A 17,578-nucleotide genomic window follows, 5' to 3' on the forward strand; every position below is an offset into this window, starting at 1 on the left:
ATTTAGACCTAAAAAAGGTTAAGGAAATTTATTATGACCTGTAGTTATATGTTTTTAAGTATGTACTTAATTTTAGATAAAATTAGCTTTTCTAGCATATGCTTACTCACTAGAAAAAAAAATGTGGTTATCTGGTTACTATGGTAGTCCCCGCCCCCTTATCCTCAGGGGATACGTTCTAAGACCTCAGTGGATGCCTGAAATTGCACTGAGTGTCAAACCCTATGCACACTATGTTTTTCCTATACATACACACCTATGATAAAGTTTAATTTATAAATTAGGCATAGTAAGAGACTAACAATAAAATAGAATTATAACAATATACTGTAATATGAATGTGGTCTCTCAAAATATCTTACTGAACTATACTCACTCTTCTGATGATGTGAGATGATAAAATGCCTATGTGATAAGATGAAGGGAGGGGAATGACACAGGCAGCAGCATTAGGCTACCACTGACCTTCTGACAACATGTCAGAAAGAGGATCATCTGCTTCCAGACCGACGCTGATCTCGGGTAACTGAAACTGCAGAAGGTGAAACCATAGGTAAGGGGAACTACAGTGTTTATTACAGCAGATATAAACAGTTTAGAGAATTAAGAAAAAATTAAATACAGGTGTTCCCTGTTATCACCAATAAATAGTACTAGTAAAAGGCTATTAAGTATTCATATTTGGGGCGCCTGGGTGGCTCAGCCGTTGGGCGTCTGCCTTCGGCTCAGGTCATGATCCCAGGGTCCTGGGATCGAGCGCCGCATCGGGCTCCTTGCTCCGCGGGAAGCCTGCTTCTCCTCTCCCACTCTCCCTGCTCGTGTTCCCTCTCTCGCTGTGTCTCTCTCTCTGTCAAATAAATAAATAAATAAATCTTTAAAAAAAACCAAAAAAACAAAAAAACCAATCAGGCTAAAAAAAAAAAAAAGGCTATTAAGTATTCATATTCATAGTAAGCATTCATATTCATAATGGGAAACAAAAATTTGATAGGAAATTTATACTGAAAAAGTACCCTATACATGTTAAGATAAAACATACTTAGTTTAACATACAGGCAACCTTTATACTCGTACTAAATATTGGATCAAAGAATGATTAAAAATAGTGGGGTTTTATACGATCCAGCAATTGCATTACTGGGTATTTACCCCAAAGATACAAATGTAGGGATCCGAAGGGGTACGTGCACCCCGATGTTTATAGTAGCAATGTCCACAATGGCCAAACTGTGGAAAGAGCCAAGATGTCCATCGACAGATGAATGGATAAAGAAGATGTGGTATATATATACACAATGGAATATTATGCAGCCATCAAAAGGAATGAGATCTTGCCATTTGCAACAACGTGGATGGAACTGGAGGGTGTTATGCTGAATGAAATAAGCCAATCAGAGAAAGACATGTATCATATGACCTCACTGATATGAGGAATTCTTAATCTCAGGAAACAAACTGAGGGTTGCTGGAGTTGTGCGGGGGTGGGAGGGATGGGGTGGCTGGGTGATAGACACTGGGGAGGGTATGTGCTATGGCGAGTGCTGTGAATTGTGCAAGATTGTTGAATCACAGATCTGTACCTCTGAAACAAATAATGCAATATATGTTAAGAAGAAAAAAAGAAGATAGCAGGAGGGGAAGAATGAAGGGGGGGAAATCGGAGGGGGAGACCAACCATGAGAGACGATGGACTCTGAAAAACAAACTGAAGGTTCTAGAGGGGAGAGGGGTGGGGGGATGGGTTAGCCTCGTGATGGGTATTAAAGAGGGCACGTTCTGCGTGGAGCACTGGGTGTTATGCACAATGAATCATGGAACACTACATCCAAAACTAATGATGTAATGTATGCTGATTAACATAACAATAATTTTTTTTAAATGGGTGTTTTTTTTGGGGGGGGGTAATTTTTCCAACAAAATGATAGACAATAGAACATCATAGCCTTCATTTCGTCTTGCTTACATGGCATCATAATGGCAACACTACCCGGGAGCTATACTGATGTTCCCCAAAGGTTATGTTAATATGATGTCATGTCCAATACTCTTCTTTTAAAGAGCCTATCCTCAGGGCACCTGGGTGGCTCAGTTGATTAAGTGTCTACCTTCAGCTCAGGTCATGATCCTGGGGTCCTGGGATCAAGTCCCGCATCAGGCTCTCTGTGACCCTCATAAGGCTCCCTGCTCAGCGGGGAGCCTGCTTTTCCCTAGCCCTCTGTGCTCCCCCATTCTAATAAATAAGTAAAATTTAAAAAAAAAATAAAGTGCCTATCTTGTTGTCATCTCTGTTGATTTCTTCCATCAGTTTTTCAACTGGTCCAACCTAGACAGATTTGTCAGTGAGCACATAGATCTCCAGTATCCTTCACTGACATCAAGAAATAACTTCCCAATCCATCTGTATTGTAATAGCCCCCAGCATAGAGACAGAAACAGTGGTTAAATGAGTGAATAAATTCAAGCTTTACAGGAAAAATCAGAAATGCTGAGTGGTCATTTCATCAGTGAATATTTTTATGTTACAATTTTTGCTTCTCTATGCAGCCTCAACTGCAGGCCACAAAAATTTTATGAGTATGATCTCAGCTTTGGAAAAAGGAAAAGGCAATAAGCAATTTAAGAAGGCACAAGGAAGCCTGCAAGAATATACCCAAAGGCTGCTGCTCCTGTCTGGGATGGAATGATGGACTGCATTGATGTTTATTACCTGTAGTTTTCAGAAGTTTTAAAATTCTTTACAATATGAATATATTAGTGTTATGATCAAGAGGAAAAAGTCATTCTTTTCCTGTTTTACTGAGGTATGACTGACAAAAATTATATATACCACGTGATGTGTTCTTTTTAAAGAGGTACAATGTAATGATTTAATATATGTATACATTATAAAATGATTACCACAATCAAGTTAATTGACACAGCTATCACCTCATATAGTTACCATTTTTTATGTATGGTGAAAGCATCTAAGATCTTAGCAAATTTCAAGTATACAGTACAGTATTATTAACTATAATCATCTGTACATTAGATCCCCAGGACTTACTCAGCTTATAACTGAAAGTTTGTACCCTTTGATCCACATCTCCTCATCCCCCCCCCACCAAAAGTTTGTTTTTGTTTTAAGAAAAAAGAAGGGAGATCATTCATTTCCCTTGAGTTCAGAGAATCTGTATCTATACCCCTTGGGAGAATCACACTTTCACATGCCTCATCCACATGGCTAACTACTTTTAGGGGCAATAAAGTTTATGTCAAATCTCTCTTCTGCATTAATGTCATCATTAAAGTTAATCAAAAATGTCCCAATATTACTTGGTGGGGAATTAAAACAAGTGGCTTATTTTTCTCCAATCATCGCTTTTCAATTTGCCATCCAGAATTTCTCCTTCCTTTCCCTGAATATCTTAACCAATTTCTTTAGCTTTCCAATAATTCTCAAGTATTCAAAAAAAAGTCTACTCGAAGCCAATTTAATCCAATTTAAAATGTCAATCATATCTAATTTAAAGCTCTTTCCCCTCCCTTAGGACAGGCCTGGCCTGAGGCCTAAAGAACCTTCACTGAGAAAGAAAGGTATAACAGTGATTGGATTCTTTCTCATCCCTCTCCAATTTTCTGGGCCTCTCTTTCCCTTCAGTATATTGAGGGCTGGGAGAAGGAAAGAACAATTCCTATGTAACTGGTTCAGGTATGGTCCCCCTTCCTTGACTTAAATGCTGGTGCAGGCCTATCCTAGTTAGCACCTCCACTGCATGGCTCACTGCAAAAAGCCCCCTAAAGTGCACTACTAACAAAACTATGAAATTTTAAATCCCAGTAGGAACAACTAAAAGACTCAACTGACTTACCGTATACCCATTTTATTAAATATATACAGTGAAAATTATGCTGACAAAAAAGAAATGCTGACAGTTAATGACATGAGAAAATACAGATACATAAAAGTATACTAATGTCAATTATGAACACCATTAGGCATGGGACAAGGAAAACACACTAAATGTGAATAGTGATTATCTGTGGGTGATAGAATTATGGGATTTTATTCTCTTCTCTATACTTTTTTTTTTTTTAAGAGAGGGAGAAAGGGAGGGGAGGACAGAGGGATTAAGAATGAATCTTAAGCAGGCTCCACACCTTTCTCTCATTTGCCAGTTAGTCGTTGATATCTTTTCTCTGGAGTATTTGTATTTAAGAAAAGAACACATGGGGGGAAAACTAAGTCCCCACCTTTAAGCACAAAGCACAACAAACAGCCTGCAAAGATATAGCAATAGAAGCAGCAGTTTGAAAAATGCCTGGTAGGGGGCGCCTGGGTGGCTCAGTTCATTAAGCATCCAACTCTTGATTTTGGCTCAGGTCATGATCTTAGGGTCATGAGATGGAACCCTGCGTATGGGCTCCATGCTCAGTGAGGAGTTTTCTTGAGATTCTCTGTCTCCCTACCCCCCTCTCCTGTGCACAAAAACTCACGCTCTCTAAAATAAATAAATCTTAAAAAAAAAAAAAAAAAAAAAGAGGAGAAAAGAAAAAAGAAAAAAAATGCCTGGGGCATAAGGGAAGGAAGAGTTACTTACTAATTGTAGAGCCTATCCTAGAAGGACAGATTAAACTGGGAGGCTTCTCTAAGAACAAAGGAGCGGGCAGGGCCATTTCCCTCTCCAGAACCCAGCATTAAACACCTGGCCACCTGCAGGAATCAGTACTCTCACTACCCAACTGACTCAACACAGGAGGCTGCCCTGCCCCCTCCAGCCAGGCCTGCTCAGTCCCAATGCTGTGAGCCCCTCCCCCAGAAGACCAGTGCAAGTTTGCCAACACTTTGGTCTGCTGACTACAAGCTTTGTGGGGCCTCCATCACAGTACCAGCCAGCACTTCCTATGGAGGACACGTGCACCTTGTTAAAACTGGGATTTATTCCTGGGATTCATCACATCAACAAGAGAAAGGATAAAAGCCACATGATCATTTCAACAGAGAAAAAGCATATGATAAAGTACAACATACATTTATGATAAAAACCCTCAACAAAGCAGGTCTAGAGGAAACATACCTCAACACAATAAAGGTCCTATATGAAAAACCCACAGCTAACGTCATCCTCAACAGAGAAAAACTGACACCTTTTCCCCTAAGGTCAGGAACAAAACAAAGATGTCCACTCTCACCACTTCAATTCAACATAGTACTGGAAGTCTTAGCCACAGTTATCAGACAAGAAAAAGAAATAAAAAGTATCCAAATTGGTAAAGAAGTAAAACTCATTATCTGCAGATGACGTCATACTATATGTGAAAAAACCCTAAAGATGCCACCAAATGACTATGAGAACTGATAATGAATTCAGTAAGGTTGCAAGACACAAAATCAATGTACAGAGAGCTGCTGCATTTCTATACACTAATAATGAAGTGGCAGAAAAAGAAATTAAGAAAACAATCCCCATTTACAACTACACCAATACCTAGGAATAAACTTAGCCAAAGAGGTGAAAGACCTGAACTCTGAAAACTATAAAACACAGATGAAAGAAATTGAAGATGACACAAAGAAATGGAAAGACATCCCATGCTCATGGATTGGAAGAACAAATATTGTTAAAATGTCTATACCACCCAAAGAAATCTATAGATTTAATGCAATCCCTATCAAAGTACCAAAAGCATTTTGCACAGAACTAGAATAGTAAAATATTTACAGAACCATAAAAGACCCCAAATAGCCAAAGCAATCTGAAAAAGGAAAAAAAAAAAAAAAAACAATTCCAGACTTCAACTTATATTACAAAGCTGTAGTAATCAAAATGGTATGGTACTTCCACAAAAACAGACACACAGATCAATGAAACAGAAAAGAAAACCCAGAAATAAACCCACAATTATGCAGTCAATTAATCTTTGACAAAGGGGGCAAAAAATATGCCATGGGAAAAAGACAGTCTCTTCAACAAATGGTGTTTGGAAAACTGGATAGTTATATGCAAAAGAATGAAACGAGACCACTTTCTTACACCACACACAAAAATAAAATAAATTCAGGACCTAAATGTGAGACCTGAAACAATAAAAATCTCAGAAGAATGCACAGGCAGTAATGTCTCTGACATCAGCCATAGCAACATTTTTTTAGATATGTCTCCTGAGGCAAGGGAAATAAAAGCAAAAATAAACTACTGTGACTACATCAAAGTAAAAAGCTTCTGCACGGCAAAAGAAACAACGAACAAAACAAAAAGACAACCTACTGAATGGGAGATTATTTGCAAATGACATATCCAATAAAGGGTTAGTATCCAAAATACATAAAGAACTTCTACAACTCAACACCAGTTAAAATGCGGAGAAGTGGAGCACCTTGGTGGCTCAGTCAGTTGAGCGCCTTGGTGTCAGCTCAAGTCATGGTTTCAGCTCAAATCATGGTTTCAGGATTGTGGGAGTGGGCCCCTTTGTCAGGCTACATGCTCAGAGTGGAGTCTGCTTGTCCCTCTCCCTCTGCTCCTGCCCCCACTCACACACTCTCTCTCAAATAAATAAAATCTTTTAAAAAAATGGACAGAAGACATGCATAGACATTTCTCCAAAGACAAAATACAGATGGCCAACAGACACATGAAAAGATACTCAACATCACTCATCATCAGGGAAAGGCAAATCAAAACCACAGTGAGAAAAGAGAAAAAAAAAGAAGCCACAATGAGGTAGTACCTCACACCTGTCAGAATGACTAAAATCAAAAAACACAAGAAACAACAACTGTTGGTAAAGATGTGGAGAAAAAGGAACCCTTGTGCACTGCTGGTAGGAATGCAAACTGGTGCAGCCACTGTGGAAGACAGTATGGAGGTTCCTCAAAAAATTAAAAATGGAACTACCCTATGATCCAGCAATCACACTACTGGGTATTTACCCAAGGAATATAAAAACACTAATTCAAAAGGACATATGCACCCCTCCGTTTATTACAGCATTTTTTACAAAAGCCAAATTAGCAGCCTAAGTGTCCATTGATAGATGACTGGATAAAGATGTGGTGTGTACGTGTGTGTGTGTGTGTGTGTGTGTATGTGTGTGTGTGTGTGTAATGGAATATTACACAGCCATAAAAAAGAATGAAATCTTGCCATTTGCAACATGGATGGATCTACCAAGTATAATGCTAAGTGAAATAAGCCAGTCAAGAAAGACAAATACCATATGATTTCACTCATATGTGGAATTTAAGAAACAAAACATGAACAAAGAAAAAAAAAGATAAACCAAAAAACAGACTCTTAACTATAGAGAACAAACAGTGTGTAACTAGAGGGCAGGTGGGTGGGGGAATGCGTAAAATAGGTGAAGGGGATTAAGAGCACACTTGATGAACACTTAAGAAATATATGGAATTGTTGAATCACTATACTGTATACCTGGAACTAATTCAACACTGATAACCACACTGGAATTAAAATAAGTAAGAGATATTACACACACACACAGAGTAATCAAATTCTTTTCAACAAATAGTGCTGAGGCAATTGGATAGCTGTATATACAATAAAGAAGTTGGACCCCTATGTTATATCATATACAAAAATTAACTCAAAACGGATCAAAGACCTAACTGTGAGAGCTAAAGCTATAAGACTCTTTGAAAAAAGCACAGGCATAAATCTTCATGACCTTGGATTAGGCAATGGTTTCTTAGATGTGACACCAAAAGTACAAACAACAAAATAGGTAAGTTGGGACTTCATCAAAATTGAAAACTTGTTCCATGATTCATTGTTTACATATAACACCCAGTGCCCATTAAAATGAATCATGGAACACTACATCAAAGACTAATGAAGTACTGTATGGTGACTAACATAATTAAAAATATATACAAAAATAAAAATAAAAAAATTGAGAACTTTTGTGCTTCAAAGGAATTATCAAGAAAGTAAACAGACAACCCACAGAATGGGAGGAAATGTTTGCAAATTTCTTATCTGATAAGGACTCATGGCTAGAATATATAAAGAACTCCTACAACTCAAGGCACCTGAATGGTTTAGTCGGTTAAACATCTGACTCTTAATTTTAGCTCAGGTCATAATCTCAGGGTCCTGAGATGGAGCCCCACACTGGGCTGCCCACTCAGCACAGAGTCTGCTTCAGATTCTCTCCCTCTGCCCTTCCCCCTGCTCGCAAAGTTTCTCTAAATAAATAAAAAATCTTTAAAAAAAAAAAAACAACTCAGTAATAAAAACACAAATAAGCATGAGGTATGGATGCGCATGCGCACACACACACACACACTTTGAGATTCTTAGAATAAAAAGCAAAATCCCAAATGCTGAATGAAGTTTTCAATGGTAGCTACTGCTTCTTGGCAGCAAAATAAGTAACATTTGGATTACTCAATCAGATCATCAGGCCCCCATTTAAGGTAGGACAGCCACAAACTGATGGGAGACTACAGCAGTAGTCATACACTCAGATACCTTCAGCTGCAAGCAGTAACCACTGTGTAAAGCCACTGAGCATAACATCTGGGAGAAACAACAGAAGAGCGTCTTTATATTCCAATGTTTTAAAAAAAAAATAGGAGGCTGACCCCCCAAAACATATATTCAGGTTAAACCTGACCTTTGGGCCACAAACACGGATTTACTGTTTGAAAAGTACATTACTAAATTTCCAGAATACTATCAATAAAGACCATTCATCTTCTTTGTGCTAATCACAGGTACTTTTTTTTTTTTTAAGATTTTAAGTAATCTCTACACCCAACATGGGGCTTGAACTGACAACCCCGAGATCAAGAGTTGCATGCTCTAGGGATGCCTGGGTGGCTCAGTCGGTTAAGCGTCTGCCTTTGGCTCAGGTCATGATCCCAGGGTCCTGAGATCAAGCCCTGCATGGGGCTCCCTGCTCTGCGGGGAGTCTGTTTCTCCCTCTCCCCCTGCCCACCTCCCTTTGTTCCCCCCCCGCCACCCCAACCCATGGCTTGTGTTCTCTCTCAAATAAATACAATTTTTAAAAAAAGAGCTGCATGCTCTATGGACTGAGCCAGCCGAGCAACCCTAATCACTGACACTTTTGTTCATTTTTACATTTTATTTTTACATTTTAGACTCTAAGTTCCTGTCTAACCATTAGACTGGCAGAGAGGACATATAAATCAACAAAATTTAGTAACACTCTGTTGAAGGTATATATATTGTGAGATTATAGGGAAAGGTAAATAAAAGTGGATGCTAGAGGAAATAGAGGGCAATCCAGGCAAAAAGAATAGAGTCAAAAGCATATACAAAGTAAAGAAAGTGAAATACAGTTTCCAGGTTGAAGAGGCATCAGGAGACTCATTTATTTAGTGCCAGGAACAGTGCTAGATTCTGGAAATAGTTGAAATAAAATACACTTTTTATCAAAGCAGTCAGTTCTCAGCAGTGGTGAGGACACACACACACACAAAAAAGGAAATTTGTGAATAACAGTGTGATAAGTGCTATGATAGATAATTTGCACAAGATGAATAGAGCTGGTAGGATAGAGTTGACTTGGAAATGTAAGCACAAGCCAGATCACAAAAGATGAAAGACCAGTAAGCCATGCTACAGATTCTAGAGTTAATCCCGAATTATGAGGAGCCCTGATGTTTTTCAGGAAGGCAAATGACATCAGATTTGTATTGTAGAAATAGACACTGGATGCAGTATGGACAGCAGGAGAGACTGAAGCAAATACTTTCTCCAATACATAATCAGTTTTCTATAAAATAGACTGCAGACTATGATCAGATTATAATAAAAGTATTTCCGGGCGCCTGGGTGGCTCAGTTGGTTGAGCGACTGCCTTCGGCTCAGGTCATGGTCCTGGAGTCCTGGGATCGAGTCCCGCATCGGGCTCCCTGCTCAGCGGGGAGTCTGCTTCTCCCTCTGACCCTCTTCCCTCTCGTGCTCTCTATCTCTCTCAAATAAATAAATAAAATCTTTAAAAAAAAAAAAGTATTTCCAAAAATTATATTCTACATATGCAGAACCCAGGAAATAAATAGATCTGAGACACTGAATCTAACGTCAATGAAGGAACAAGTGAATGAACACAGTAGAACAAAGAAAGATGCCACCTGCAGCCTTCTTCTCTCCACCCCCTTCACCCCTACTGCATCCTTGTGTAAGCAGATTTGGAGGTAGTCTGGACAGATACAATGGTTAGTGTGAATATCAGAAGGTAACTGCTACCAGGATAAGATATTTATAAATAGCTTAGTAACAAAAACTCTTCTTTTACCACCTACCAGGAAAAAGCAGATATTCAAGCTATTCTGAAGCAAAGACCCTGTTAAGAACCTAAGAATGCATGTTAGGCAAATTTTCAAAGGCAAATCAACAAAATGCTCTTTCAATGAGTCATCAAGGTCACAACTTCTTCCAAAGACATGCGATCTGATGGGGTATTATTCCATCTCTGAATATAAGAAAATCTTCCTTACCATCAGGTTAAGAATGATCCCACTTTGGGCGCCTGAGTGGCTCAGGTCATGATCCCAGGGTCCTGGAATGGAGTCCCACATGAGGCTCCCTGCTCCATGGGGAGCCTGCTTCTTCCTCTGCCTCTCATGAATAAATAAATAAATAAAAATCTCAAAAAAAAAAAAAAGAAAAAAGAAATGATCCCACTTCTCAGTCTAATATGGACCACACTAAACTCAATCTTTAAAAAAAATCTAACTTTAGGTTATCTGTGACAGGTCTGTGATTTGCTAAACAGAAAACTGTGTCATGAAGGAGAGGTCGAATTTAAAAGAGACTTGCTTTTTCGTTCCTCTTTTTAAGTCGGACCTACTTGGGTTCTACCAAGATAAAGCACTTTCAGTGTTAGTATAATTAAAACTTAGCCTTAAAGAAATATTATATCAATATTATATCAAGACATCCCGCTATCAGCGAAGGGGTCTGATTTCCATTTAAGTTGCTTCTATCAAAAAAGGAAAATAAATACTTGTCTTACTTTAGAACATGATGTGATATTATGTATTTATGTCAATGCATGAGTTTTAATAGAACAATAAATTATCTATTCCATTTATATAAGACATTGTTTACTGAGGACCACACCTAAAAGTCTTTATGTTAAGCTAACCATAGGTCCCAATACAACAGAGCTTATATTTAACAGATCTGGTAAAGCAGAGGTGATGAACCAGCAACCCAAGGGATAAATGTGGCCCACAAATAGGTTTTCTTTGGTCTAGACAGCCTTTAATTGAATTAGCAGTCAACATTTACTTGAAGACAAACAATTTACATGTTTCTATGTTAGCATAAAGATACATCATAAAGTATAATGTAAAATTCACGTGAATTTAAGATAAAACATAGATTTGCCCTGGATTTCCTGGATTATTCTCTTGACATTTCTGCTGTTAGGTTACCTTCTTAGAAAAGTTTGAAAAGCATTCTCCTGACTTGTCAAATTGAATATGCACTGTAGAAAGAACTACATTGAAATGGTTAATTTTTAGGTTTGTTTTTTTTACTTGGAGAAACAAATCTCACTTATTTAGAAAATTAGTTTTTTGTGGTTTTGTTTGTTTATTTTAAGCAGGCTCCATGCCCAGTGTGGAGCCCAACATGGGGCCTGAATCACAACTCTGAGATCAAGACCTGAGCTGAAGTCAAGAGTTGGACACTCACCCAACTGAGCCACCCAGGTGCCCCTAGAAAACTAGTTTTAACAAACCAAATCATTTGCTGATTATGTTGTATTAAAGCACTGTTATCTGAAATAAAAGAATTTTCAGTTAACAAAGCTGGTAGAAACTGAGCCTTCCTGTGATTAATATGTAATGTGGAAGAAGAGCTAAATGTTTTTACAAAATAAATGACATAACCAGATATACAATGTGACATGAAATAGAATCTTGATTTATAAATCGCTACAGTATTTTTAGGTCTCAACTGAGAGAGATCTGTGTGGTCCTAGAAAGAGTTCTCAAAAATCATTTAGTTTATTTCCCTCAATATATATATATATGGGAAAAATGCAGAAACTGCAATACTTACATAAGTATGTGGCCTGGGGACAAAAATTAAAATTTTGTATTCATTCTGCATCATAAAGTGCAAAGAAAACTTCAGAGATTGAGCCCATCTCTCTTATAGAGCAAGAGTCCTACGAATCAGTCCCAAATCAAATACTATTTTCTAAAAGAAGGCAATTCTCCAATTTCTTAGTTATATTTAAATGTCTGACAAACCTCATATTTAACATAGTAATTCTTATAAACAGCTAAAATCCATTTTGTTATTGGTTGAGAGGGTTGGGTTTTAAGATATTATAAAGATTAACAAGTGCACATTTATGGAGTACTTTGGTATGGTACAATGGAAACATGATGAAAATGTTTTATTGTATGTTTTTGACATAACAATATTTTGCAAACATATCTACACATTTCTTCTAGTAACTATAAGCCTTTAACATCTGTTCTTCATCCATACTAACATTCCTCAATACTTAATCTTGCATCTTTCCTAACTATATATTTTCCCCCAGAGGTTAAGATGCAAGATGTCTAGAACTAAATCAAAATTCAAAAGCTTTCTTTATAAACCAATTCAGTGCTTTATTTTTACTTAGATGTTTGACTTTAAGCATCATTTCCTTCTACGATCTCCATTTCATGCCACTGTTTGTGGCTATTTCTATTACTGCATTTATTACCTACTACTGACCCTAATGAATTACTCATGTCTGGTGTAGCACTGTCCCAGCAGGAAAGCAAAGGTGGCTGCTTTGATGAGAACTATTCAACAAAGAGAGAGAAAAGAGTATCTTCCTATTTTAGCTAATTCATATAAATGTTTCCTTCCATTAACATGGGTAATAAAAAACTAACTATTGGGGCACCTGGGTGGCACCGGTGGTTGAGCATCCGACTCTCGGTTGGCTCAGGTCATGATTCAGGCTCATGAGATCAAGCCCCAAGTGGGGAGCAATGCTCAGCGTGGAGTCTACTTGGATTCTCTCTCTCTCCCTCTGTCCCTCCCTCCCCCCCATGCTGTCTCTGTCTCCTTCTCTAATAAATAAATCTTTTTTTAAAAAAACTATCTCTACAAAGAGTTATTTTGAAAAATATAAAATCTTAGAAATGGGAAACACTGGATACACTATTTCATTGTAGAAGTAATTTCTGAAAACTATTTCAATTATTTTGTTTCATTTTAATTACTTAATTTTAACACTTGTCAATTCTGGATTGTGTGTACTTCACATGAAACAGGGAAGAAATGAAATGCCATAGTTAGGATAGTAGTAAAAGAGAAAAGGTATATACCATGGAAGCTTTAATGGAAGGGATGTTTCTGCTTTGTTTCCTAGCAGAGTCACAGGGGCAAGAAGAGAGAAATAATGGGGAATAGTCTTTCTGAGGAGCCTTTTTATTTGCTGCTTTTAAATATTTACTCATTTTATAGACTAGGAGCCCAGTTTTGACCTTGACAGTCTTCCTAAGGCACTAGTTACCAGTGTACTGAGTTGACACTGAAGCCATAACTGAAAGATGCCCTTACAGGGAGATATTTTTGTTTTACAGCTTCCAAAAAACAGTAATCATCACTATTTCATAGGTATGTCATAAAGAGCAAAAAAAATGTCTTCAATGTCCCTATAATAAGCTCATGCCAGAAGTATGGATCCTTGCCAGCAAAATGAGAAGCTCTTTTCATCTGGTGCCCTTTGGGTGCAGGAGGTAGCATCAGGGTTTGGAAAAGCCAGGTGAAAACCACGCTGTGTGAAACAGTGGTATGCTGGGGCCTTTTCATATTGGCTTGTGAGAACTGACTGAATTTTTATTATTTTGCAAGCCAGTTAATATTGCATTGCTTGAAACAGGCCATGGTGGAAGCATTCATATTTATATCATGGACACTGAGAGCTAGTTTGCCAACATGCCATTGTGTGGAAAACAGTAGTACTTGGAAGAGACTCCTGGTTCTGCAATTTACTATATGTAACCTCAGGAAAAGTTACTTCACTTCTCTAGATCAATTTTTTCAACTGCTTTAAGTATTGCATCTCATGTGAGGAACTAAAGATGAAAGTACTAAGCAGAGTGACAAGCAAGTATTAATTACCCTATCAATGCTAGTTGTAATTTGTCACACACTGATGGTTCATGTGACCCTGTCCTTAAATTCCAAAGCAATTTTAATGGAATAACAGAGTAAGGATCCTTAAAAAAACAAAAAACAAAGAACAAAAGGCAGTGTCAGCAATTTCATAATAATACAGGTATATGGAGAATATGCTTCTTTTGTTCACTCTTCCCCATCTACCCTCAATGCAAAATTTCTAACTTAGCATACACTTAATCTACCTGACGTTCTGTACAAATATCATACAACTAGAAAGTATTAGAGAAGTATTATGATGCCAAAGAACCCCATGTTTATGGTAAATATTAACCCTATTGTATTAATGTAGGGCCCAGGTTCAATGTGTTAACAGCCCCCCCAGAACTATGTAACACAATGGCCATAGAAACCAGACCTTAGAACTGATCAGGAATCTCAAACTGACGGCGAATACAACAGCCCAAACAGGTATTCTGAGTACAGAATTTTTTCTTCTTCTTTTCTAAAATGTGAATGTAAATAAATGCCTTTCAGAGATCAACTTAAGCCCACCACTCCCCATTTCTTACATCCAGTAAAGTCTGAAGGAAACCAGAGGCAAGCTTCCAAGAGTCCTCTCTGAATGAAGTCACAAAGGATGCAATTAATTTCTCCAGCAACTGAGTTCTAAGAATGTGTAAAGAGTGGTCTACCAAAGAAACATGTTACAGATCAGCACCCAGGGTTTTTACTGGGGGCTGGTACATAAGTACCCCTACGCCTAGCATGTTCCAAAATTCCAGACTCCCAAAAGGAAAAGAGGTATTAATATAAACAAACACTGTTTGCACAGTTTAGGCACAGCAAGCTACTCTTATCATTTAGGGAAAGTTTTATTTCAGTGTAGGAAACTGTTTACCAGTTAAGTTCCCAGACACCAGGCCAAGGTTAATCTTGGAAGCAGACTTCCTAAAGTCAGCAGTCTTGGGCCTGCTCTGTCAGCTCCTTTTGCACACCTACCTTTAACTTTTCTTCCCTATCAGCCAGAGGGTAGCCTTGTTCCAAGGTCTTTACCCAACACCCCAAAGCCTTCCTTGTCTCACACAAAAGCTCCCCATTTACCAACTGCTAATTATCCCCACTGCTCCAGTTTTATTAACACATAAGAAAATAATTCAACTTTATCTTACCTATCCAAACAAAAGTTAACTTATTTTCCCAATGTTATTAAATACCACTCTACCAATCAGAACTTCTAGATAGCATGAGCTAGTCTGGATCTACACTAAGATATGATTTCAGCCGGGGGTAGAAAACAAATCACTTAAGCTGTCCATTGGCTTTATCATGTAAATATATAATTTCCATTTGACTGCTGGAAATACTGAAAATAGTTCAAGGACTCTTATTACCACCCTGAAGACTCTTCTCATCTCTCACTAACAATCTTATTCAACAAAGTACAGAATGCAAAGCCAAACCTAGATTTGGTATCTAGGTTTCCCAGGGGTAGTCAGCCCCCAGGAAGTAGGACAGAAAGTGCACACTGGCTGTCAGTTTTACTGCACAAGGGTGCCACTAAGGATCCACTTCTGACCCACTGGTGAGGATGCACCTGACCCTTAAAAGCTTTCAGCATTCTCTCATCCCAGATCCCTTCAACCCCAGGAAGCACTGGACTCTTTCCAGCAAAGGTCCAGAGCCACAGAAAACAGATATTCTCAGTTTCTGTCAAGCTTAAACATACTCAAGGGTTGGGGAGCTGAGGACCACCATGGCTGTCAGCAAGGGGTTAGCAGGAAGTTATATTCAAACATTCTATTCAAGTCCTGGAGTTATATTCAAGTCCTATAGTCCATGCTAGATCCCATGAACCACCTCAAGGACCTGACTCTCTCCTGGGGAACCTAATGCCTAGACCACAAAATCCTGAATCCTGGAACTCCTTGACATTGATGGGACCATCAAATGGGAATGACCAGAGCTTGACCACTGCTTTGGTTCTACTCTGATAGACTTATCTGTACATGGAAAATTATACATTGTTCTGCCAATCTGTGAATTTTGGAGGATCATGCTCGCTCTCCAACAACAGTGTAGATTGCCTGCCACAGAAGGATTCAGATCTTGACACTAGATGATCTCCTAGAGAATGACAAGGCCTTTAGGGTGGAGGCCACAGACCAATGGGCGACTTAGCTCTCCTGGCCTCTCTGTGCAGCATGTTCTGAATCCTGAGACTACCTCTGAAGCTGTGCTTTTGCTTCACAGCTGGGGAGGGGAAGGATGTATGACATCATGTCATAATTCACTCAGATGCTGAATGGGAATTTAAGCATATTTTATGGAGGGCTTGTTCTAATGAATCCCTTTTATGTGATTAAAGTGGTTTAAATAGTATACTAGGCATTGTTGGGAGCATTCTCCCAAATGGTGGCCTTTGAAGCACAACCAGCTAAGACTGCTGGTGCTATATTATATACTCAAGCAAACTAACTATACATTTATCTCCTCAAACTGGAATTGAGTTAAAATAGATTGTAAAGTCACAGGTCAAGCAGTGTCAATTCTCAGTCTGTGGAGCTGCTGATGCTTCCTAATTGTCTTCCAGGGAAATGAGAGAACATTTACTTTGATCCAATGGTGGGAAACATCCTTCCCAACTGGCAGGGGTAAGGACAGGATACCAAATTAAAGAACATTGGTAAGTAAATCTCAGCCATCTCTTTAAGCACTAATGGGTGGAAAAGCAAATAGCATTTTTATAATTACCATAAATTTTAAATCAGTGAAAGCCCTATTCAATCAGTTGCAATTTCAAAAAAAAAAATCAGAAAATGACTGCCAAAACAGGAATAAAAACAAAAGCTGACCTTTTTATTAGTGTTTAGCACAATCTCACCACATTTAAATAAAAAGTGAATACCCATTAAAAATCCAGAGAAGCAGATGAAAAGGTTTCTTCTAACAAAGGAAAATAAATAGGAAGTCCAAAATTATTGTAATCCTAAAATAAGCTTTACATAATGGCTTCAAAAGACTGGTTAGATTTTATGTCATTTATAACAAAAAATCTGCTGGCCACAAGTCCAAGGAACTGTATTGCAGGAAAAATGCTAAAATAGGGCACACACCACAGGCAAATGGAACCATGCAGTTTTACCTAGCCTACAGATTTTCAATCACTTACAAAGCCAAGTTGAACTTCATGTATTATAAAAATGTGTAGAAAGTTAACTGAACAAAATGTAGTCTACCTATATGATCTCAACACTACGCCCTTCAGCCAATTTCCCCTCAATAATTTAAATGGATTTCAAAGTTTATTAAGCTCTGTAATACACAAAACTATGTGCTAAGTGTCTAAATTGAGCAATTTGAAAAGTGTTGTTCATAGCATTTACATAATGATTTGTTAACCTTGGAAATAATTTTTAAAACTCCATTATCTTCTTCTTTAAATGAGTGCTGAAATATTTATTTGATGA

At 38.1% G+C, this 17,578-nt stretch overlaps 1 protein-coding gene across 6 annotated transcripts in view; it reads right to left on the minus strand.

The window, feature by feature from the left end:
- Positions 1 to 17,578, minus strand: part of KIAA0895 (KIAA0895 ortholog) — a 55,658-nt gene that overhangs the window by 13,166 nt on the left and 24,914 nt on the right. Inside the window, exon 1 of one of the 6 annotated variants that reach the window (XM_027573450.2) lies at positions 377 to 512. The exons of the other annotated variants lie outside the window; for them this stretch is intronic. The gene's annotated coding sequence lies outside the window, so the exon portion shown is untranslated. Of the gene's footprint in view, positions 1 to 376; positions 513 to 17,578 lie in introns of those variants that run through there. 6 annotated transcript variants of the gene reach the window in all.

The sequence above is a fragment of the Zalophus californianus genome, chromosome 12 (assembly GCF_009762305.2).
Source record: "Zalophus californianus isolate mZalCal1 chromosome 12, mZalCal1.pri.v2, whole genome shotgun sequence".
Lineage (NCBI taxonomy): Eukaryota > Metazoa > Chordata > Mammalia > Carnivora > Otariidae > Zalophus > Zalophus californianus.